This window comes from Schistocerca piceifrons, chromosome 7, assembly GCF_021461385.2.
Source record: "Schistocerca piceifrons isolate TAMUIC-IGC-003096 chromosome 7, iqSchPice1.1, whole genome shotgun sequence".
NCBI lineage: Eukaryota > Metazoa > Arthropoda > Insecta > Orthoptera > Acrididae > Schistocerca > Schistocerca piceifrons.
In genome coordinates, this window is record NC_060144.1 from 6,124,996 (window position 1) to 6,149,443 (window position 24,448).

Consider the following 24,448-nt stretch of genomic DNA (forward strand, 5'->3'; position numbering starts at 1 on the left):
CATTTTGCACAAATAACTTGATATATGGTAGTATTTTCTTTGCGTCATGTTGTTAGAGGTAAATCTATGTCTTTACGTAGTGAGTGGTATGAGTTGAAAGTGTGAGGATGGAGTGCAAGTTATGTGTGTTGCGTTAGCATCTTGGAAGACACTGATTTGTACTGTGAAGTGAAATGATTGAAAATATGAATGTTCAACACCAGAAAGTCCACAAGTGTTCCTGTTATTTGATAGAATGAACCCAAATGTTCTCTAGATCACTATAAAAAATTATACTTTAGAATGGACTATGAGCCTTCAACTTACAACGAAAAAGAATAATAAAAGATGAGTATTATGAAAACTGTTTGTTCAAATTCTGCTGTTGCCATCTCTCTCCACAGTGTGTCACTATCTCAGCATGCCAGTGCTGTGAAAATGTGACCAGCCGCCAAAATTAGTAACTTACTTCAAAATTAATAAAACAACTATGGGCTACACAAGGGTGGTGACGTTCAGAACGCTCGTCATTGAGGTATGAAACTTAGCACTAAAAGCACATTTATCACTGGCACCAGTGTCCAGCCAGAACAGAAGTGATCTCTTGGATGGAGAGTGCAGCCAGCTACTTATACAAACTTTGTCTCTTCTAGAATACTGATATGTATACAAACATTGAATATTCCAGAGTATACAAACATAAGACATTTCAAGAACCTTCCAGAAATGATAAATACTAAATAGTGAATTATTGGTTTGTTGGGCTTGAACTAGTGACACAAAGCATGCCAGGCAGTGACACTAATCACTATGCCACACTGCATGCACCTCAGCTCATGGTGTTGCTCCTTCTCCAGAAGAATCCACAACCTTATGTTTCAGAAGTTTTCACTAAACCCGACTACAGTACAGTGGGTCTAGATCTTGCCGATGGTGGTCCTCTGGATCCTTGCAGTCTGATCATGTTGTTATGTCCTCTTCACTAAAATGAGCATCAAAGAAAGCCTCTCCTGTTGGAGCTTCACAATCATTGAGTGGTTCCAGAGTTTCCTTGAACTTCCATCATCAATGTGTGGCTCTGTACTGTAGTAGAACTTCATATGGAAGACATGAATGATGCCTCTGCCCCTTTTGTCTTCCTTATGAAGGATTATAATTCTTAACTTCGTATGTGATGTCTGACAAGTGATGAAGAAAACTATATAACCCAAAGTGGGGTTTTAGTAACCTTTCCGATAGTCCTAGTATGTGAACAACATAAAAATCCATACCAAGTCTCCTAGTCTGTATCACACTGGCCAATGCTTGGCATTGTAGCACTCTCAGTATTTCTCCTGAGGTGTCCAGGATACGTATGCAAACCAGCTCTTTGCTTCTGTGGTCTTGGTGGTGAGGTGTTAAGGTAATGATCCTGAGTATCATCTAGTTGAAACAGAGACAGTGTATCCAGTGTCATTTCAGTCTTGTGACCCTGGAGCAGTAAGAATGGTGTGAAACCTGTAACGTCTTGCTTCACTGTGTTATATGCAAATGCCACAATGGGCAGTACTGTATCCCTATTTCTATGTTCAACATCAAGTAAACTGAGAGCATATCTACCAACATCTTGTTATAGTGTTCTGCAAGGCCATTTGCTGTGGATGGTAGGCAGTTTTCATTCTGTGGTTGATATTTCAAGAACCTTCCAGAAATGATATATTTTAAATAACAAATAAATGCTGGTGGTTGGATTCGAACTGGTGACCCACAGCATGCAGCCAGTGACACTAAGTACTATGCCACACTGCATGTACCACAGCTTGTAGCAATACATCAAATATCATATTACATAGAACCAATAATAGAGAAGGAGGAGTGACTATATATAAGTGAAGCAGGTGGTAGATTTCAGTTTACTGGTAGAATACTGGGGAAGTGCAATCAGTCTACAGAGGAGGTTGCTGCTTACAGATCACTTGTGTGATTGACTCTAGAATATTGCTCAAAAGTGTGTGAGATCCATACCAAATAGGATGAACAGGGGATACTGAATGTATACACAGAAGTGCAGCATGAATGGTCACAGGGTTGTCTGGTCCATAGGAGAATGGAACAGGAGGAAACTCCAATAGCTGGCACAATGGGACGTACTCTCTGCCATACACCTCACAGTGGCTTGCAGAGTGTAGATGTAGATGTAGAGTAGCATGTAGAGATCAAATTAGGTATGGGGGATCATCATTTGTAAAAAAGGATTTGGCAGACTGGAAAAGGAGACAGAAAAGTTGGGGCATCGAGTAAATGGCGCCAAAACACAATATTTCTTTGCTTCCAGGAGAAACATTTCTGTTAAAGAGAAATACAAACTGAATGGAGCCAGCTATGAGAGATGTAAGAAGTTCCAGTATTCATGAAAGCTGGTGACCGATGATAACAGCGTAAGAGGAAGAAATAAAAGCAAGGAATTCTGTAAGAAATAGAGCTTACTGGGCCCTGATTAATATTATTCAGTTACATAACCTGAGCAGAGAATTGGAGACAACTGTCTGTCAAACAGTTATAAGGCTGGTGGTAATTAATGTATGGCTCAGAGGTCTGGACAATGACTGTGGCATACAAGGAGTTCCTGAGAAGATGGGAAAGGAAAATATTAAGGAAGATTTATGGAGAAGTGAATGAGGCAGGACAATGGAGAATACAGAAAGACAAGGAATTGAAAGAACTATACAGTTATGCTGACCTAATTTTGGAAATCAACAGCAACAGATTAAGTTGGATGGGGCATGTAGAGTGAATGTCAGACGATGAGTCTGTCAAGGAGATCTACAGAGGAAGATCAGGTGGCAGAAGGTGCAAGGGGAGACCATGGAAATGATGCCTGGAACATGTGGCAAATGACTTGAGAACGATGCTTGTGATCACCAGGATTGAACTGTGATTGACAGAGAGGTCAAGACCTTACATGGGCTTCAGCACCAAAGGGTAAGTAAGTAAGTAAGAAAGATCATCATTTGCACATAAATCCAGTGTACCAAACACTCTCAACTTGCATGTGTCATTTGCTCAGAAATATGTGTAGTTCGGAGCAGAGTATTTCTAGTCTTCATTTAGGAAATATTTCATAACGTCTTGGAACAATTTTTTGTACTCTCTATCTTTTCTAGCTATTATTTAGTTTCCCTTCCAATTTGCAAGGTACTGTATTCCCTTAAATGATCTCTGATTTTCTCATGACTTTTTCTTTAGTTTATAATTAATTTATTAGTGTAGCTATTCTCAAATAATCACACACATTTATAACTGAACTCATAAAATTTAATTTTTGCATCTAATTTTTGTACATTTTATTCCATTCTTCATCTATAAATTATTTTAAAAAATAAGGTGACTCAGCAGCTGCATAACAAGACGAAAAGGTTTAGAGGGTAAAGCATATAAGAGAATGTTATACATCAGTTATCCTGCAATTACTTTACAGCATTCCATGTGGCCACAAAAAGTAACCAACTGTCTACTCGCATGAGTGGCCAGTGCTAAACTGTGACAAACCGCAACATGCCAGTTGCCGAACATGTTGTGCACCACAACACAGATGAATTCAATGCTGCATCACTAAGCAAGTTATTTGGATAACCCTTTCCAGCACATGTTTCTCCCAACTATGCAGGTTGGAATAGTCTCTCCAGTACATCTGTATGCTCTACACTCTGAACTTCTTTCCTCTTGTTGTACAGCCACTGAGTCATCTGTCAAAAGATATGTTTTCTTGTGTGTCACTACCTCCTCTCCACTTCCATCAGCCCAGGCAACTGCTCTCAGTAATCATTCTTCCACAGCTGTGGGAGTGTGTGATTGAGTGTGTGTGTGGTTGTATGTGCGTGGATGTATGTACTATTGCTAGAAAAAAAGCAACAACTTGAAATCTAGTGTAAATACTGTTTTATGTTACTCATGTCTAAGCATCACACATCAGTAGGGCCTGGATTTTAATAACGGGTCAAATTTTTTCCTGAACTTTATGGTGAATTTTACAACAATTTATGCACAAATCAAGGTGTAGATAAAAAGTGTATACTTATTGTGTACATACAGTCATAGTTATACCTTTTTCTGTAATAGGTAATATTTCAGCCAACTTTTGCCGTAATAGGTCATAATTAGGCCAGTTTTTGCCAAAAATTCATTTATTTGTCATATCTTCGAGGAAGCCAACAAAGGCACCTCCCAACCTAATATGTGTCAGGCATGTGGACCTAATATGTGTCACACATGTGGTCATTCTATTCAGTTTGAATATACACTCAGTCTGATTCAACATGCTGAAAGTAAAGTGCTCCTACAACATAAAGATGTGATGTTGTGTTCATGTTTTTGGGGAGAATTTGTTCAACATTTCTGGCAAAATATTGATTTTTAAACAATGTGAAGTTAAAGTTGGTGTAGAAAAGCAGTTTAATGTCCAACAAAATGGTAATAATGCCAAACACAGTAGCTGTGTGAAGAGAAGTGATAGGAGACAAACATTATTATTTGAGCATACAGGCCCCTCTTCAGCCATGCAGTCATTCTTCAAGGACTTGTGTGAGATGAAGAATCTATGCCTCAGACAGTCAGCCAGTTCTCGAGGAAATACACAACACATCCTGTTCCCAATGAACCTACATTGAGAAAGAACTATTTATCTATGTGCTGTGAGGAGGTGCTTAACAAAATACAAATTAATGCTACTGACTGAAAGGAATGGATTCTCTGAGATGAAACCACCGATTGTAGTGGGGATTTCATTGCAAATTTTGTTGTTGCTGTTCTTCATTGATTGCATCTCCATCATCCATTCATTTAGTTTCACCAAATCTAAACTGCTGGCCATTAAAATTGCAACGCAGAAAATAATAGCAAAGATAGTATAGTAGGAAGAATACGTAATTAAACTTGTGGGTGGTTTTAGGAGCATTCAGGGTGTGAAGTTTAGTACACGGAAATGCAGTCTTTGGTGGCAACATCAGATCTAACCTGGCTGGACATTGAGTTGAACTTAGCTTGGATGGCATATATGGGTACACCAGTCCATTCCTCTATGTCAGGGCTGTAGTGGCTGGCTAGCTGTGGGGTGTCAGTTGCTTTACAACACGCAAACAAATGTTTTCAGTGGATGTGATATCTGAAAAATGTGATCGCAAGGACAACAGTCAGACATGTCTTATTGAAATAAGTCAGGACAGCAAGGTCAACATGCATTCTTGTGTTATCACATTGAAAGATAATATCATGAAGACCTCGAAGATATAGTGAAGCCACTGGCCATAACACATTAGAAATGTAATAACTACTGTCCAAATTATTGCCTATGTGAATGAGAGGTAATCACATTGTGCACCCAGTGTCATCCAGTACCATAACGCCAGGTGCTGGGCCAATATGTTTGTGATAAAGTCAATCTTGCAACATTCATTCTGGTCTTCTCATCAGAACCACAAGGACTTGCACATTGTGGTGCTGTATGCAGTCAGGACCCATCTAAAAAGATGAGAAGGTACCACTCTAATGTCCATTGTTGTCATTGGGTGCACCACTTTCGGCATGCCCCACTATGATGCTGCATCAAGGGAAGCCGCAACAGTGGCCATGGTGCTGAAAGCCTGTGGTGGTCCATGTTTCATCATACTCGTCCATGAGAATAACTGGGAAGAACTCAACAGTGTCCAGGAAGTCTATCACTGGGCGATGACTTAGACATTAAAGTGCAATAGCTGACAGAGGCCATACATTCTGCAATGGAGGTGCTGAAACCTATCAAGAAAGGTCCTTCTAGAGGAATACCTTCCATCTGCAAAAATTAAGATGTGAAACAAGAAGAAAGGTGAAGTAATATAATTCTTATGTGACCAAATAAATATCTACTTGTTCGAGTGTCTCTTGCAAGGAAGGGCCCCTGCACTGTGGAACAACATTGAGGTAGTGGTTATCAGTAAAGGGAAAGAAAAGGATCCGATGAAACCAAAATTGTACAGACCAATTTGTCTTCTGAATGATCTTGGTAAGACATCTGAAAAACCTATTATGCCGATGATTAAAAGGTGACAGACTACTATATGTTTCAGCCCTCACCAGTATGGGCTTAGAACAGGCAAGTCAACTGAAGGGTTTAGAAGAGGCAAGTCAACTGGAGATGCAGTTAATAAGAGGACGTCGCTAGTGACAGATACTGATTTGACATACGCCCTTGCAATTATGACTGATATTACTGGTGTTTTCAATTACCTATGATGGCTGCCTTTCTTTGGTCACCTTAGGATGATGGAGCATCCAGAGAAACACAACTTTAATATGTCCAGCAAACGAAATAACAAAGACATAACGAAAGGTTTTTGGCAGGGCTCAGTGTGTGATCCAGAGTTTTGTGAAACAGTGTTGGAACCCATACTACCAAAGTTACATGACAGAAATAAGAAGTGGACTGGTAGCATTTGCAGATGACTTGCTGTTTGTTGTAAGTGGTGACCCCAGAAGAATTATAGAAGGTAAATGTAATGCAGCACTCCTTGACCTTGAAGTATGGTGTAGAAGTATGAAATTGTCACAGGCACCTCACAAAACCATATATCTCTTGCTGAAAGGGAATCTAGCAGTAAGTCCAAAGATAAAACTAAGTGATGTAACTATCAGAAGAAGCGTAGTCATGAGGTATCTAGGGATATTCATGGATGAACGTTGTAACTTTGCACATCACATTGAGGAGGCAGCAGGAAAGGTACTGAGATGATGAACAAAATTATAACCATTACAAACAAGCAATTTCAACTTGAACACAATCAGAGCATGCCACCAATCTATATTAGCATCAGTTGTAGGATATGGCGTGAGCATTTGGGTTCATAGATTTCAGTTTGTGAAGCCAGTTTCATCAGTCAAAAGAGTTCAAGAAGAAGTTGTATTAAAATTAACAAATGCCAAATTCACTACCCCAAATGATGCATTGTTAGTAACTCTGGGAGTATGGTCACTGGATTTGGAAATTAGGAAAAGGGAAGCATTTTATTGGTTAAAGAAAGGCAATCAAATGGAAGTACAGAGGATACTTGGAACTGTGGCCAGTACAAAAAAGCTGACGCAAGATCACATATTGCAGCAGTGGCAAAATGAATGTGACTCTTCAGGCACCGGAAAGGGGGGAGGGAATGGAGGGAGGGAGAGGGGGAGGGGGAAAGAGTGAGTGAGTGAGAGAGAGAGAGAGAGAGAGAGAGAGAGAGAGAGAGAGAGAGAGAGATTTCTTCACCCTTCAGATTGACTGATGCATTACCAGATTGGTCATGGCCTGTATGCTACATACCTGTAAGAAACCAAAGACAGATTAATGAGAGATGTGCAAACAGAAGTATGGGCACTCCAAAGCACACATTGTGGGATGACATAGTGGGTAAAGGCCAAGAGGCATTAACGATGATGGATCCCAGAGCAGCACTGAGAACAAGTCAGCCTGGTGCAGCTTGTACGATACTGTGGCCACAGTAGCCAGAAAGGTAAAGGAAGACTTCACAAGGCACTCAGCTGCACGGCAGGATGCTGATGTCCCATCTCATCTGGATACTCTACAAATGAAGGGAAGACAATGGAGATCGGTGACCACTGAATGAAATGTGTTTTCAAGAATCTACATTGTGTTGGTGCAAGTGATCATGGAAGGGTGAATTCTATGACATTGCATGGTCATTAGTATGTAGGAATACAAATGATACATGCAACAAGTGCAGCAGATGTAAAAAGGAAGAAGGAAGGACTAAAAACTATGTCTGAGCAGTCTCAGATAAATCCAATAAAAGCAAACTATGATGCTTATAGGGACAAGAAGAGATCATACTAGAAGTTGATAAAAGAAACCAAATCCAGTTACTGAATCAACAAAATAATAGCTTCTACTAATATCGTATAGACCTTATTGTCACAATAAGGAAAGAGAGGGAAAGTGTGGACATGAAAAACAGTAAGAGCATAACTATCAAGAAATTTGGGAAGAAAATCATGGATACTAAAAATGTGTGTAATATTTTAAAACAGCATTATGTCAAGGAGGTGGACAAATTAATAAAGAAAAAGTCTCCTGACACAATGCATGCAAAGTACTCCTCACAAGACAAAATGTTTGTTCCTTCTCCCAACAAATGAACCTGAATTAGTAAAAAGTAATACACCAATTAAAAAAATAAAATAAAATAAACTAAGGGACTACACAGTATAACTTTTGGACTAATTGAATGCTGCCTGCAGTGGGCGGTAAGTCTCTGACTTTTTTAATAAACTTAGCCATAGAAGAAGGAAAAAGGGTAAACTGATCCCCATTTTGAAAGGAGGCAGCAAGGAATATCCAGGAAATTACCAAGCAGTGACTATTACACCTGTCTTATCTAAAATAATAGCGAGTGTAATTAAAGATAGAATAGTAAATTTTATAGAAATATGAAATACTTTGAACGATGCACAGCATGGGTTTAGGAAGGATAGTACAGCAATAGCTCAATTCATATTGTTTGTAACAAAGGCACTAGACTGACAAAAGAAAATTTGTGGTACATTTCTTGACCTTCCAAAGGCCTATGTATGCCACAACATATTATTAGAAGAGCTTAAGTGTTATGGCATTAGGGGGAATGCAGCCGATATCATAAAATCATTCATGATAATTAGAGAACAGTGTGTAGAAATGAAACAAAATAAGAACAATAATATTACAAATGTCTATTCAAATTCTGTTTTTTTAAAATATGGTTATAATTTTGTTCATCATCTCAGTACCTTTCCTGCTGCCTCCTCAATGTGATGGCCCACTACTTTTTATTTTATAAGTAAATAGTAGGTGCAAATTCTGCCATATACGCAGATGGCAGTTCGTTTGTTATAAGCAGTGTTTCAACAAACAGCTTACAAAAACAAGCTTCCCTAAATGTGGAAAATGGGGACAAATATTTCAGAAGAAATAATCTTTTTATAACTGTAAACAAAACCATATATATGGAAATACACGCAAACAAAACACATAACTTGAACATTATTACTGATAAGCCTGGAGACTTGGATCTACACGAGACAGAAACTTATAAATTCCTGGCATGACAGTGGATAGATACCTTTTGTTGTGAAGTGAGTTTAAGTATATTTCTAATGAGGAAAGTGTAAAGGACAATAAACACACAACCACTATTAACAATGTACTATGGTCTAGTCCATACACAAATTTCATATTGTATCCTGGTCTAGAGAAATTCTGCAGATGTTTACATACAGAAAGTACAAAAACTACAAGAAAAGGCTGCAAGATGCATAACAAAATTATCACCTTGATATCCCTACAGAAATAAATTCAATGAACTAAACAAAGTACCACTGGCATCACTACACATATATGGCACAATTATCTATGTAAAAAGTAACTATGCTGCATTTTTAAACAGAGATATACACAACTATAACACACAAAATAAAAATGGTTATTATATTGAAGGAAGTCATCTCAAATTAACTGACAAAGAGTCTGTAAAAACAGGATGCCTTCTATACAATAGATTGCAAACTATATAAAGATAACTGGAAACATGTCTGTTTTCAAAAATTAACTAAAATGTCACTTGATTTAAATTTGTCCATACAGTGTTAAAGAATGTCTTTCAATGAAAACCTAGTGTGATGTTTCACATGTAACTGTGCAAATATGCAAACTTTTTCAGAAAGCATAAAGTCACTTTAATATTTTTTGAAGAAAATAAGTCATTTTACTGACATATTATGTAGCAGTGTAATTTTGATACTCGTAGTTGTGTAATTTTTCAAACTTCATGTAAACATGACATGTCCAATACCACTGTGCAGAAGGGCCCATGGACATAAATAAATCAAACTGCCTCAGCACGGGTAGACTTTGCGATGACTGGTAGTTTGATGAAAGGAGGAGTGTCATAGCGCCTCCCACTGTGTAGTTGTTACCTCTTAAGTCTCTCAAAATTATGTCCAAAGTGTAGTCATCCCAAATGATGATTTTACATGACTTTAGCACCAATGCGTGACCACCTGCCTTGCTTATGTTGCAAGACGGATTTTCATGTCTTGCAAATATCAAGTGGCAAATGAAGCCCAAAAAGGGTAGTCCTCCCTCCGTCTAGTAATGTTGCTGCAATGCCAGAGGTGGCAATGACAAGACCAACCTCTGTCTGAGCTCTCACTTCAGACATAATTAAATTTACTAAAACTGTCTTTCCTGTGCCTCCAGATAAAAATTACACCACTCTACTGTTGCGATATGGAATCCATGATAATCTGTCATGCATCTTCTTGGTCCTCATTCAGTTGTAGCCTCTTCTTTACGTGGCTTACATAAATGCACAATTGCAGTTTGTTACCCGTATATAATCAGTGGGAGGTACATGCTGTCAGTTACATACTGGTGCAGGCAGAACATGCTGAGGTAACATTTTGTTGATCATTGCCACATATTTGGCCTCAAAGCACTGTACATAATGCCCAATCTGAAACTCTTCCTCCAGAGTGTAGTAAGTATATTCTCACTCATTGCCTCCTTATGCTCTTCCCATAGCAATTTGGCATTAGATGGACTGCATGTCACCAATATTATAATGAAAAGGTTCGTATTGTGCCAAAGAAATTACGGCAATTCAGTGTCGTGCAATGGGCCATCCCAGTGCCAGTCTCCTTCCAGTAACCACAAATTGTGACTTGCCTCTCTAAAAGGTTCATAGACTTCATTGTTTACCATTTTCAGCTCTTTGAAGGATATTGGTCATAGAACCGAGTACAAAAGCATCCACAGGAAGTAACATTCTGCCTAATTAGAGTGAACTGTTTACACCCTATCCAACACTTCTCACTTTCAAGAGCATCGTGTTTGGGGGCAGGTTGGTCAAGTCGTCTTCTGCAGAATACTTTCCTTGATTTATCCCATGTGTAATACTTATATATCTCAGGACACAACACAAAGTTCATGCTGATGGCCGGTGCTGACATAAATGAAAGAATGCCATCAATGTTGTGTGTGGTGGGTCATTGGCCACTTTCCTGAAATACACTCTCTGACCATTTTCCAAGTGGACACTCGGGTGTATGACATTGGGTGTTGTTCGTGAATTGGAAATCCAGATATTCACCAAATGGCTTTATTGCTGCTGTTGTAATTTTCCACCTGGTACTGCATAGCTTCATCTCTCTTTGCTCATTGGAAATATTGAAATCTGCAATGTCACTACCTTTGCTGACATATCTGCATATGTATTTAATCGATTTCACACAGCTGCAGTACTCCCCATTAATGTGTGTGTGTGTGTGTGTGTGTCAAACACTTTTGTCAATAGAGGTGAATGTGGCACAATCCAACCATTATAAGTTTCTATTTCTGTGTGGCTGAGCATATGTATTTTAACAGTGAAACCTTCATGGTCTGGCTGTCAACATTTGTATATACAAGACCTGTCAAATGTAGTTTGTGTGTCCTCAGTCACTGTTCACGGATATTCCTTGGAACACTTTCTGTACTTCATACCTAAGTGTGTCAACTGATGATGTCACATGGACTGTGAACCTTGCAGTTGTAACATCATGTTCATTTTTAAGTAATAAAAAAACTGTTGTTCTCCAAGAGAAATGTTCTCAATAATTACTGTGAATCATGTGCTTCATTGCTGCTGGCATAGTAACTGACCTTTGGCAAACACAACTTAGTCTCTGGCCAATTTGGATTGTTTGTGAACATAATAAACAAATCTCATCTCCCATATATCCTGATATATGTTATCGCATCTTGGGTTTATTTGTGCATTTGTCTAGGACTGCCTGTAAACGTAGATATGGTATTATCACCAATGCACTGTTTTTTTCTACATCCTTGTCATTTGTCACAGCATCTCTGAGGTGGACATATTCTTCATTTCTCAAATAATATCAATGAACATGAATGTGTAGAGAATGTTCATTCTAGATACCTAAATATGTACCAACAATGTCATTGCCGGCAGTTCATTATGTGATTCTGATAATGATCAGAATCACATAAGTCATTATGCATAAAACTCCACACTATACACCTTTTATTGGTTGGTTCCCCATTTGACAGTCTCTCCTGTTTCACATAGAAGTGATAGCATCCTCACCATGAGGAAATAGAATGGCGATTTGTATACTGTTGTATGATTGATGGATCTCTGAAATGTGTATCAGTACTTTTGCTCTAGCATTAGGGTACGATGTCACTGTGATAGCAAATGCCTGTTATGACAACCACTGCATCCACGTGGAGGATTGAAGCGCCATTTGTGTTCACCTTGTGGACATGGACCTTCCTGTATGAATACTTGGTACTCATCTGTTGGCACGCATTCCAATGCAGTTGTAAAAATTTTGACGAGATTATTGTGTTGGTGAAACATTGTAAAGTTAAAATAATTTCACATCTTGTTCCTCCAACATATGCACATCTCTTGTCCATTTCCACTTCTTCATCTCCCATGAAATATAGCTGCAGAAATTTCAGTGGCTGATCTGTTGGTGGCAGCATTGAACATGTCTTGTGATAAATCTGCTCCTGTTCTGTAAATGTAGTCGGAAATGTAAGCTGTTCAGTAACTGAAGAGATACTGAAAGATATAATTTGGAAGCAGGAATTGTATTTTCTAATGCCATGAAGGAAACGTTTGAACTCTAATGTATCACCTGATGTATAGTTGAGAAGTTCTTATGACGGAGGTTGCAGATAACAGATTCATTTATTTATTTAATCCTTTGACCATGCGTAGTACAAAGTGCAAGATGATATTGGACGTAACTCTAGTCATTACAGAGAACAGTTTTCAAGATTATATGTTATAAATTGCAAAAGTTGCTGATCTATACATTTATTGTAGTTCAAGTATCCAGTTATCGAACAAAAGCAGTGGTACTGTAGATATTCTCTGGTAGACCTTTCAAAAGCATTAAATTCTGTATACATTTTTACCATTTGGCAACTTACTGAAAAGTTTAATTCCCATCAAGTGTGTAATGTTTTAGACATAAAACTAAGCCACTGGCTGGCTGCCACAGATAGTAAGTGGGAGTTATTCACTTAAGGCGGCCAATATAACCAGCCATGCCTCACAACTGTGAAGCCAATCATGTACATCATCTGGCAACACTGTAGGATGTGGAAGTGTGTGGAGGAAGTGCTGTCATTCTTCACAAACCATTATGGAGCAGTATGTGCTCATGGTCTATTGGTAAACATCACACAATGTAGATATCACGTTATGAATTTCAGACCCCACAATGCATTATTTTTTAAAAAATTGTATTTTGAGTGTCTGTTGAAGTTATGTCTGATGGAGCCTCAAAGATAATTCACTTCATTGTCTAACCCACAAGTAATAGCAAAAACATACAGAGAGAATTCTGCCAAACAGCTCAGAGATCAGAACAGTTCACATTTGACAGTTTCCTTACCCTAATGCCAAGTGCCATTTGACTAGGCAAAAGCATTGCAGTGCTATTATTGTATTATCAACTGTCATTTTCTTACTTGCAATTCTAGTTCTTATCTTGCAGTTACATAATGGATTACGCATGTTTGAAAGTTATGAACATTGTTCAAGAGTCGTAAATTAGAGTCGCAAGTGGAAAAAAACCTAATATTTGAGACTATTGTGCACTACAGGTTTAGCAAAGGGGTGAAGGCAACAGACGCTTCTCAGCACCTTTGTATTTGGGGGCAAATGCTTTAGGAAAAACACATCAGAAAAGCATTTTCTTGTTTCCAAAAAAATCATTCTGGTATGAATGATTTTACTGTCAGGAAGTCTCAATAATAGTCACATGTGATGAAATGCGACTATTTAAAAATCATGTGACATTTGTACTCAAAGGTGAGGTTCAGAATTTGGGAGTAGGAGTACTGCACGCTCTAATTCAAAGCAACGAAAGTCAAAAGGATGACTACTGCTGCAGTTTTGCTAGAACATCATCAGTCCGCTCATTGAGAATTCCAATGCAGTATTGTTACTAGTGATGACTTATGATGCCTTTATGTTAACTCCTTCAGAACAAATTAATTGCTGAGTCCTAACAAAAGACATGCACTCCAGCAAGTGGTAGTCTGAGCATAATATGAGGGCCACTCCAAAAGAAATGCACACTATTTTTTTTTTTAAGCCGTCTTTTATTCTACACGTTTGAAGTTTTACAGTGTGTAGATACATCCTTTAGGAACAATATTTTCATTTCTCCACATAATTTCCATCCCTCTCAACTGCCTTACGCCATCTTGGAACCAGCGCCTGTATACTCGCATGGTAAAATTCTGGACCAACCTGTTGGAGCCACTGTTTGGCAGCATGCACAAGGGAGTCATCATCTTCAAACCTTGTTCCATTAAGAGAGTCCTTCAGTTCCCCAAAGAGATGACAGTCACATGGAGCCAGGTCAGGACTGTAAGGCAGGTGTTTCAGTGTTGTCCATCCAAGTTTTGTGATCGCTTCCATGGTTTTTTGACTGACATGTGGCCGTGCATTGTCGTGCAACAACAAAACATCCTGCTTTTGCCAATGTGGTCAAACACGACTCAGTCGAGCTTGAAGTTTCTTCAGTGTCGTGACATATGCATCAGAATGTATGGTGGTTCCACTTGGCATGATGTCCACAAGCAAGAGTCCTTCAGAATCGAAAAACACCGTAGCCATAACATTCCCCCCCCCCCCCCCCCCCGTGGGCGAATTTGCATGATGCCACTCCACTGATTGCCTATTTGTCTCTGGTGAAAAATGATGGAGCCATGTTTCATCACCTGTCACAATTCTTCCAAGAAATTCATCTCCACCATTCTCGTACTGTTTCAAAAGTTCGCTGCATACTGTTTTTCTTGTTTCTTTGTGAGCCACTGTCAACATCCTGGAAACCCACCTGGCACAAACCTTTTTTAACACCAACACTTTCAGTATTCTGCAAACACTTCCTTCCCCTATCCCAAAGTAGCATGACAATTCGTTCACTGTGATGCGTCTGTCAGCAGTCACCAATTTGTTAACTCTCTGCACATTGTCTGGAGTGTGTGCAGTACAAGGCCTGCCGCTGCGAGGACAATCCTCAATATTGCCGTGCCCACTTTCATCACATAACCTGCTTGCCCACCGACTAACTGTACTGCGATCGACAGCAGCATCTCCGTACAACTTTTTCAACCTCTTGTGGATCTTTCCCACTGTCTCATTTTCACAGCACAGGAATTCTATGACAGCACGTTGCTTCTGACGTACGTCAAGTGTAGCAGCCATCTTGAAGACATGCTGTGATGGCACCACTCACGGAAACAGATTGAACTAAGTTTGAAAACAAGCGGGAAGGATGTATCTACACACTGTAAAACTTTCACACGTGCAGAATGAAAACTGTATTTTTACAAAAATAGTGTGCATTTCTTTTGGAGTGACCCTCGTACTTTGCAGCCAGTGGCTCGAAAAGGGTGTCGTGTGCTACGAACCCATCCGTGTGGGCGTGCCTATCACAGATGGTATTTGTTGCCAACAACTAAGACATCTTTTGCTCACATGTAAGAAAACATACAAAACTGTATCACTTGTTGCTGCTATAATGCACTCTTCTGATATCACAAACAAAGCTGTCCACAAATTTCTTTTAATAGTCATCCCTCACACAATTATTTTTCTGTTCTTATAACCTCAAATGTTGACCATTCTTGCTTCTTACCAAAGAAGCATCAAGAAAATATCTTTCTGGACAAAACTTCGTTTCAAACTCGGTTTGATGACATCTTTATCTCATATCCAGTAGAAACCTAAAGACGCGGAATTGCTAAACTACCAGAGCATTGTCAGACTGTTTTAGATAATGTGAGATTGATGATTAATTTCTGTTGTATCTCAGGTGGTCACAACAGTAATACATAGATTAGGAAGCAGGAGACAGAGCATGGTAGTTGGGTGCACTATAGAATATCAACAGACAGTGCTGTAATTGAGAAGCAGTCATGTAGAACATAAAAAGCATTTCCAATCTCTGAATAGTCTTTGTCAACTCAACAGCAAACTATCTTTCTAGGTGCACTGGTTCTCGCAGACCTAACTAACTATGACATTGGCAGCTGCTGTCCCGTGGACCTGAGCTGTTGAACAGAGGAGACAAACTGCACTGCTGAACTAGTCCCCTAGTGCTCTCATTGTTGACCTTTACGCCAGTGCCGGAGAGGGCACTGGTGTCGTGTAGTCTTCCCAGACAAGGGATGTGCGATGCCCAATTTACGTACACTGCCTACTGGTGTCACCCTTCAGGAAGCACAGGTACTGACGTTAGGGCTGGTGGGCTTTTGATGACCAGCACATGAGAGGTGTCTTACGATGACACCGCAATTTCTCTCTGATGTAAAATAATGGAAAAAGCCAATAGATCATACACTGTACTAATACAAACAAAACACTGATTACCTTGAAAATCATACATCAAAAATCTATTGTAATAAAACGCAAAGTATCTATAACACAAATGTGCTTATATCGTCATGAATTAGCAAGATATTACTCACATCAGGTTTCAAAACAGTGTATGTTTACTTGCTGTGCCATGTCACTCCCAGGTAGTATAAAAATGTGGCAGTTCATAAACAAAATAAATACAATTTCCATATTCATTTTAGATCTGATTGCCTGTAGCTATCACAAAACTGATAAAATCTGACCTTCAGCAAGTCCTGAAATGAGAGTGATCACATTACCTCAGAGCTACAGAATTTCTCGCTCCCTTATTGTCTCAGTGGTGGCTACGATAACTACATTATGGCATTCCAATTTCCCTGTGGAGCTACTTCCCTGGACTCAAAGCCATAAATTGATAACATTATCTCGTATCTTATGTATAAACTGCTCAGTTTATGTAATGAAAATGACATAAATAGATCAAGTTCTGGGCACACTCTTGAGACTGTGGATCTCAGGATATTGAATTCCTTAACAATTTCCTAACTGGAATGTCCCACACTTCTATCACATACTACCATTCCTGTTGTGCGGCCTTAATCCGGTCAGAAACCTTTAGCAGGATAATTCTGAGCCGTCCAGGAAGTAACTTGTTGTGCACAGAGTTTACCAAATATATCTTGTATTGTTGCCAAGATTCACTTACAGTACTAGCAGGAAGAATACCAGCAGATTTGTGTCCCTGAGTCAGCCACAATGTGACTACAGATTCTGTCTCCGAGATGCAGCTGCCACGAGTCAGAATAACAAAAGCATATGTCACGGAGTCTTATTCACATTTCTGTAACTAGATTTAGGGTTAGAGTGTAGTTACACTATTTGATCTTACAGGTACTCCATATCAGCTACCTCAGTAGTCATTAGACATCCTGGCATAACAGAATGGGGTGCTCTGCGGGACTCACGGACTTCGAACAGGGTCAGGTGATTGGGTGTCACTTGCGCCATACGTCTGTACGTGAGATTTCCACTCTCCTAAACATCCCTAGGTCTACTGTTTCCGATGTGATAGTGAAGTGGAAACATGAAGGGACACCTACAGCACAAAAGTGTACAGACCGACCTTGTCTGTTGACCGACAGAGACCGCCGACAGTTGAAGAGGGTCGTAATGTCTAATAGGCAGACATCTGTCCACATCATCATACAGGAATTCCAAACAGCATCAGGATCCAGTGCAAGTACTATGGCAGTTAGACGGGAGTTGAGAAAATGTGGGATTTTAGAATTTATGCCTCCCTGGTGTGTGAATATCTTTTGTGTTGCTATGGGCAACTATGACGCTATGTTTGATTTTATTCCGTGTATTGAGCTTTATGTGTGTAATTCATGTAGCTTACTTAATGCATTAATAAATTGTTCCAATCAGAAACCACCAGTAAATTACTCTGCTAAAAGGTTATGGGCCCAGAATTATAAATCAGCATCGTATTCTAAAAAAAATTATGAGATCACCGGCTCGGAAAAATTAGCAGCAGTGCGCGGTAATTTGGAACGACGTAATCGGTAAAATCATGGTGCCAGTAAGTACCACTTCATTGCCTATGATCGAAAAACTGATGGGAAGAGAAAAGTACAGTACCTGACTGTTCGCTATGCAGACATATTTAGAATACAAACAATTGTGGGGATGCGTCACTGGCGAAGTACAGGATGCAACTAAAGTTTGTACATTTATTTTATTTTTTTATTTCTTACTCCATCGATCCAACTGTGATAAACTCACAAGGATATAGAGTGTGTCAGTAAACAACCAACCTCCATGAATCAGACAAAAGTAATACAACATGTTTGCTATACCAGGGTGTCTACTGTGGACAAGGAAAAAAATTCCCGGATTTTTTGGTTAAAAACACACTTTCTCCCAGGTGACAGTATATTTTCCCCTATCACTCCTTTGAATGATTATGGTTTTGTACACGGGCGTACAATTTCCCGGCACTTTAGAAAACGAAACTCACAAGGGGAGCCCGCCAATTGCGAAATTCAGATTCGATTCATACTGCGCATAATGAAAGCTCATGGCCAGAGGTGTAATGTAGCAAAGCACCAAGATGCACTTCTCAGCCATTGTCGAGAAACTCGACAGTTGAAAGAAACTGTTGCGGTGAAATACTCCCTACCATTAATAATTTTCTACAGCGTCGTGGCGCAGCGGTAAGCTCTCGGGTTCATAATCCGAAGGTCGCCGGGTCGAATCTCGTGCCATGCGACCATTTATTTTTTTTTAGTATTTGTTTTTTGTAATTCAAATATGTGTGTGTGTGTCTATATATATATATAATAGAGGGAAACATTCCACGTGGGAAAAATATATCTAAAAAGAAAGATGATGAAACTTACCAAACAAAAGCGCTGGCAGGTCGATAGACACACAAACAAACACAAACATACACACAAAATTCTAGCTTTCGCAACCAATGGTTGCCTCGTCAGGAAAGAGGGAAGGAGAAGGAAAGACAAAAGGATATGGGTTTTAAGGGAGAGGGTAAGGAGTCATTCCAATCCCGGGAGCGGAAAGACTTACCTTAGGGGGAAAAAAGGACAGGTATACACTCGCACACACACACACACATATCCATCCACACATACACAGACACAAGCAGACATTTGTAAAGGCAAAGAGTTTGGGCAGAGATCAGCCCAAACTCTTTGCCTTTACAAATGTCTGCTTGTGTCTGTGTATGTGTGGATGGATATGTGTGTGTGTGTGCGAGTGTATACCTGTCCTTTTTTCCCCCTAAGGTAAGTCTTTCCGCTCCCGGGATTGGAATGACTCCTTACCCTCTCCCTTAAAACCCATATCCTTTTGTCTTTCCTTCTCCTTCCCTCTTTCCTGACGAGGCAACCATTGGTTGCGAAAGCTAGAATTTTGTGTGTATGTTTGTGTTTGTTTGTGTGTCTATCGACCTGCCAGTGCTTTTGTTTGGTAAGTTTCATCATCTTTCTTTTTAGATATATTTTTCCCACGTGGAATGTTTCCCTCTATATATATATATATATATATATATATATATCCGCCTTGACTGACATCTCTGCCCAAACTCTTTGCCTCTGTATATGTCTGCTTGTGTCTGTATATGTGTGGATGGATATGTGTGTGTGTGCGAGTGTATACCCATCCTTTTCCCCCTAAGGTAAGTCTTTCCGCTCCCGGGATTGGAATGACTCCTTACCCTCTCCCACACACACACACACACACACACACACACACACACACACACACACACGCGTATGAAATATGAACTCCGTTACCACACGCACACACACACACACACACACACACACACACCGCGTATGAAATATGAACTCCGTTACTCGCTCGTTACACTTGAAGGACAGATGTTGAATGGGCCGAAACGAGCACCCGCGTATGAAATATGAACTCCGTTACTCGCTCGTTACACTTGAAGGACAGATGTTGAATGGGCCGAAACGAGCCACCGCATAACAGCGTAGTTGCCTGCTAACTTCGAAAGAAGGTAGATGCGATCCCTAGCGCAACTTATAACATCGTCGAAAATCAGTGCAGACGGGAGAGCTTTGGTACACCCTGTTAAAAAAATGGCAAAATGGAGGCGGTACAATTGGAGAGCGATCCGCCTTCACCAACATGCATAAGCAATTCATTTACAAAAAACTTATAATAAAAAAAGTTGCATGGCACGAGATTCGATCCGGCGATCTTCGGATTACGAACCCGAGCGCTTACCGCTGCGCCACGACACTGTAGAAAATTATTAATCGTAGAGAGTATTTCACCGCAACGGTTTCTTTTAACTGTCGATTTTCTCAACAACGGCTGAGAAGTGCATCTTGGTGCTTTGCCACATTACACCTCTGGCCATGAGCTTTTATTATGCGCAGTATGAATCGAATCTGAATTTCACAATTGGCGGCCTCCCCTTGTCAGAGAAAAAAACACGTTTTGGAAATATCTTTGATGTGCAGCAACATGTACGCTGCGTATTTTCGTATTACGAAAACATACATTGGAATTCCATCAAACACTGCATGTTACTTTCCGAACCATTGAAATCGAGATTTCGATACGCTTTTGTAAGCCGTTTGTAACTCATGTCATGTGATCTCGCCAGCCGATGACAGTGGATATTCAGAGCATAGGACACGTGATGTAGTCAGCTAATAGCAACATCAGTGTTAAGTAGCGTGCCAAACAGGGAAAGTTAATAGTTTAAATTAATATACATAGTGTTGTTACAAGAAAAGCAAAGCTTTCACATAAAATATTGGTCTCAAGCTGCAAGAGAAGCTAAGCTTTCCCATATACTGTTGATCTTTTTTGCGCGTTACACTTTCAGAGATATCATACAAATGTGCCTGTAAAATTTTTAATAATTACATAAATGTCTGATCTTCAGGGTTCGAGGGTTCGAAATGCTTCTAAATGGCTCATCATCAGACAGCTGATTTTTAAATGAGAGTCAAACGCTTTGTGATTTAATAAATTCACGGTCCATTCTTGTACGTAGTTCAGCTTACGTAAAAGGATATTTACTTTGAAAGTAACGCTTTTCAAACCACCAAACGTAATATTTTCCCGCGACCTGTTACAAATGGGTTCGTTTCAGCAGTTGCCAGAGAGCTTAGGTAACAGGCGACACCGCGCTTGGATAGATATCATTACGTAGGAAGCCCGTATGTACATACATGTAAAAGATCATCAATGAAAGATGATACTGCTAGAGCATCGGAATTTCGTGAACCATATTAAAATGTGCACATTTAAAGTGCATACTTAACGGCACACTCATATGTCCAGATTCCCAATGATGTACCATAGACCCCGACCTGATATTAAGCTTTTAAGTGTGGTTTTCAGGATGTAAATTTTCTTGGAGCACCAGTACTGTATTATATCATGTTTGGTTCTTTATTATGGCATAATGCCATATGTGCTAGAAAATGAAAACGTGCACTTGAAATGCAGCGGACAGTTGAAACTACTCAGTACTGTGGAATTAAACATTTTGTTTCAAATACATTGACTGCCTCTGCGGAAAAGATTAGCAAAAGTCAAATTTCTTTAGCAAACAGACAAAAATAACTTCATTGTTCCGCAAGGTGATTAATGCTTGACTGTCAGAAAGGTGGAAATAAAATAAAATCTGACACTAATGACATATTTCTGACTTTAGTAATTATGTGAATGGGTTCTAATTCACTTGATAGCTCCCGGCCATGGATATCCGTTTTGTTTTCATTTGACATGAGAGTAAACGAAGGGGAAACAGCAAAATCACTGAACGTAAACACGGGTCACGTGGAGACTACCCACTATAGCTCAGATTGCTCTGCGCATCAGCCCCGGATCTACGACATTTGCGAACCGGGTCAATACTAAAAAAAATCGAATTTTCAAAATATGTTCATCTTGTAGCGTACATCTTTCTGAAAAGTCTGAAACACAAAACGTATGTATTCGAGGAAATATAAGATATATTATTTGGTCTTAAGTATGCCCAAGCGCAGTTCCATGCCTCTTCATAAAGCATTTTTCTACCGCACGTCCAAACTGTATTCAGGAGAGTAGAAATTGAAATGTCCTGTGGTGCCTCTCCTGCTCCCAGTCGGCCGGTTTGACAGCCTGCCTCTCTTTAAAAAAATCTCGCAATTAATAGCGGATGGGATTATTCGTAATCGAGAGAACAAGAACTCTTCGGAAAATCTGAACTCTTCATTGCCCATTAGTTAATAACTTGCTGTTTTGTGTGACATAAAATTAAACATAGGATATATAAAACCAGTACTGACAAGAGATAAGCAAGAAATTACACATTTCTTCAAACCTTAGCTCCTAGCATTTTTTTCTCTCTAATCTTGCTACAGCTTTACATGGTGTGTTTTCCTTTCTGTGAAAGAATCTTTTACCTCATCAAAGTTTGTCAAACGTTTTGCTACATGGAAAATTGAAATATAGTTATCTAATACTGAAAAAGCTGTTAATACAAATAATACCCAAGACTGGTGTGGTTTCTCGATCTGATTACGTCTATTTTGCCACTGTCTGCTAGATAAAACAAAATAGGCCTTTCTAATACGGCAGCAATTTTATAACACACCAAATAAACGAGACTGTTTTAGCACAAATGGTCATTTTTATAACACGACAGAATATAATCCAATAAGTATCAATATCAAATGCCTATTAGCCCTACTACAAGCAAAAAGCTTTATGTTAGGAAATAGTTTCACGTTTCATTCATATGCACCAGCTTCTCTAGCATGAAATTTTTATATAAATTTGGAATCGTCTTATTCTTCCATAATTTGTGTGGTGTCATCGTTTCTTCTCCGTCCTCGTTCTAACAAACAATCCTGTCATCACCAATTCTGTAGCTATTGCTGCCACTGTCAAAATTTGTTCGCCGATTAACTTCACTAACCCTGCCAGAATCACTGGTTTAGTTCTCCCGCAATTATTCTCCAGTTAGGCGTTGTTACGTGTTCGTACAACACGTCTTCCGTGTTACTTTAATAGAACTTAAGCGGCTGATAGCCGGGGACTGTACTACTGGTCCTTACTAGTGTAGTGATCTGGCCAGACATTTTCTGTCAAAACTTCATTTTCTTGGACACACCGAGAAGATAATACATAATCTTTCTCACCTGTTATTCCTGTCAGTCGTTTATTTCCATTCTGATAGTGTGAATCTATGGATTTCGCTAGTAATTGTAACAACGCTGATCATTCGCACACCCAACCAGCCACATAATCAGACAGCGATTGCCATTCATCCATTCGGTTTTACTCCACTCAGCTCGTATAGCCCCGTCCCCTTTTGTCTGTGGAAAGTTTATTTCTAGATGCGACGAAGATTCTCCTGACAGAGACATCAAGTACACTATGCATGCATTCAAAAGTCAGCTTATGATTCATTCAGAAATCAACTTAAAATGTGTTCAAAAATGTTCAAAAACCAACAGAGAAGCGTTTCAAAATCATATGACTAATTGATAGGCAAACGTGCGCTGGATGCTAGGTGCTTTGTGAAACAAGTTTTTTTCCTCAATAATATGAATTTGGCGCCCCCTTTTCCCGGTAGTATCTAGCTGCTTGTTTGCACAGCCAACAGCCACATTCCTGTTGACAGAAGCGGGAGAATCTACTACTCAAACGTGACTCTACTGCGCATGCGCATGAGCCCGCGCGTTAACTGCTAAAACAAATCGAATGTAAACAGTTGCAGCTTCACGCTCATTGGAGGCAATTTGTTGTTATGAAGCACTGCATAGTCTTCCTAAAGCCTTTGACACATTTTCAATTGGCAGACGCTTGCATGAGCACTTGTGTCGTCGGTGTATATGGCGCATTTCCTTTGCAATTTAAGTTATTTTCATTTTTTTCTCTCGTTTATGTTTTATTGTTGAAGTATTATTCTGCAGTAGCGGGATACAGTAATATCCATTGTTAGTGTGTCGGTTCTTACTAGTCAAAATTACAAAAATTTAACTGAAAACTAAAACAATGAAAAATTCTAAAAATAGCCCGGGTTTTTCCAGGTTTTCTCCCGGATGAAAAAAATCCCGGGTTTTTCCCGGATCTCCCGGTTGTCCCGGGTCGTAGACACCCTGTATACACATATGTGGTAAGAGTGACAGATTACACCAAACATTACACATAGAAAGTGAAAACAAAAACCAGTGAAAATGTCTATGAATGTTACATGGGTATGGTACCTACATCATTGCTCGAACTTAAAACTATGGTGTATCACACTCAAAATATCTGGTCCACAGACCTAGGTGGCTTTTTCATTGTGGCTAAAATACTCTTCTAAACTGTAAAATGATCTTTCCAGTAGAAATTGCTTCACGTGCTCTGTAAAGGAGTAATGGTTATCAAATTTGTTTTTAATATCTGGAGGGAGAACATTAAGAAAACTTTTGCACCAGAGAACTGCACACCCTTTTGCACCATAGTCAGGTTTTTACATTCATTGTGGAAATCATACTTTC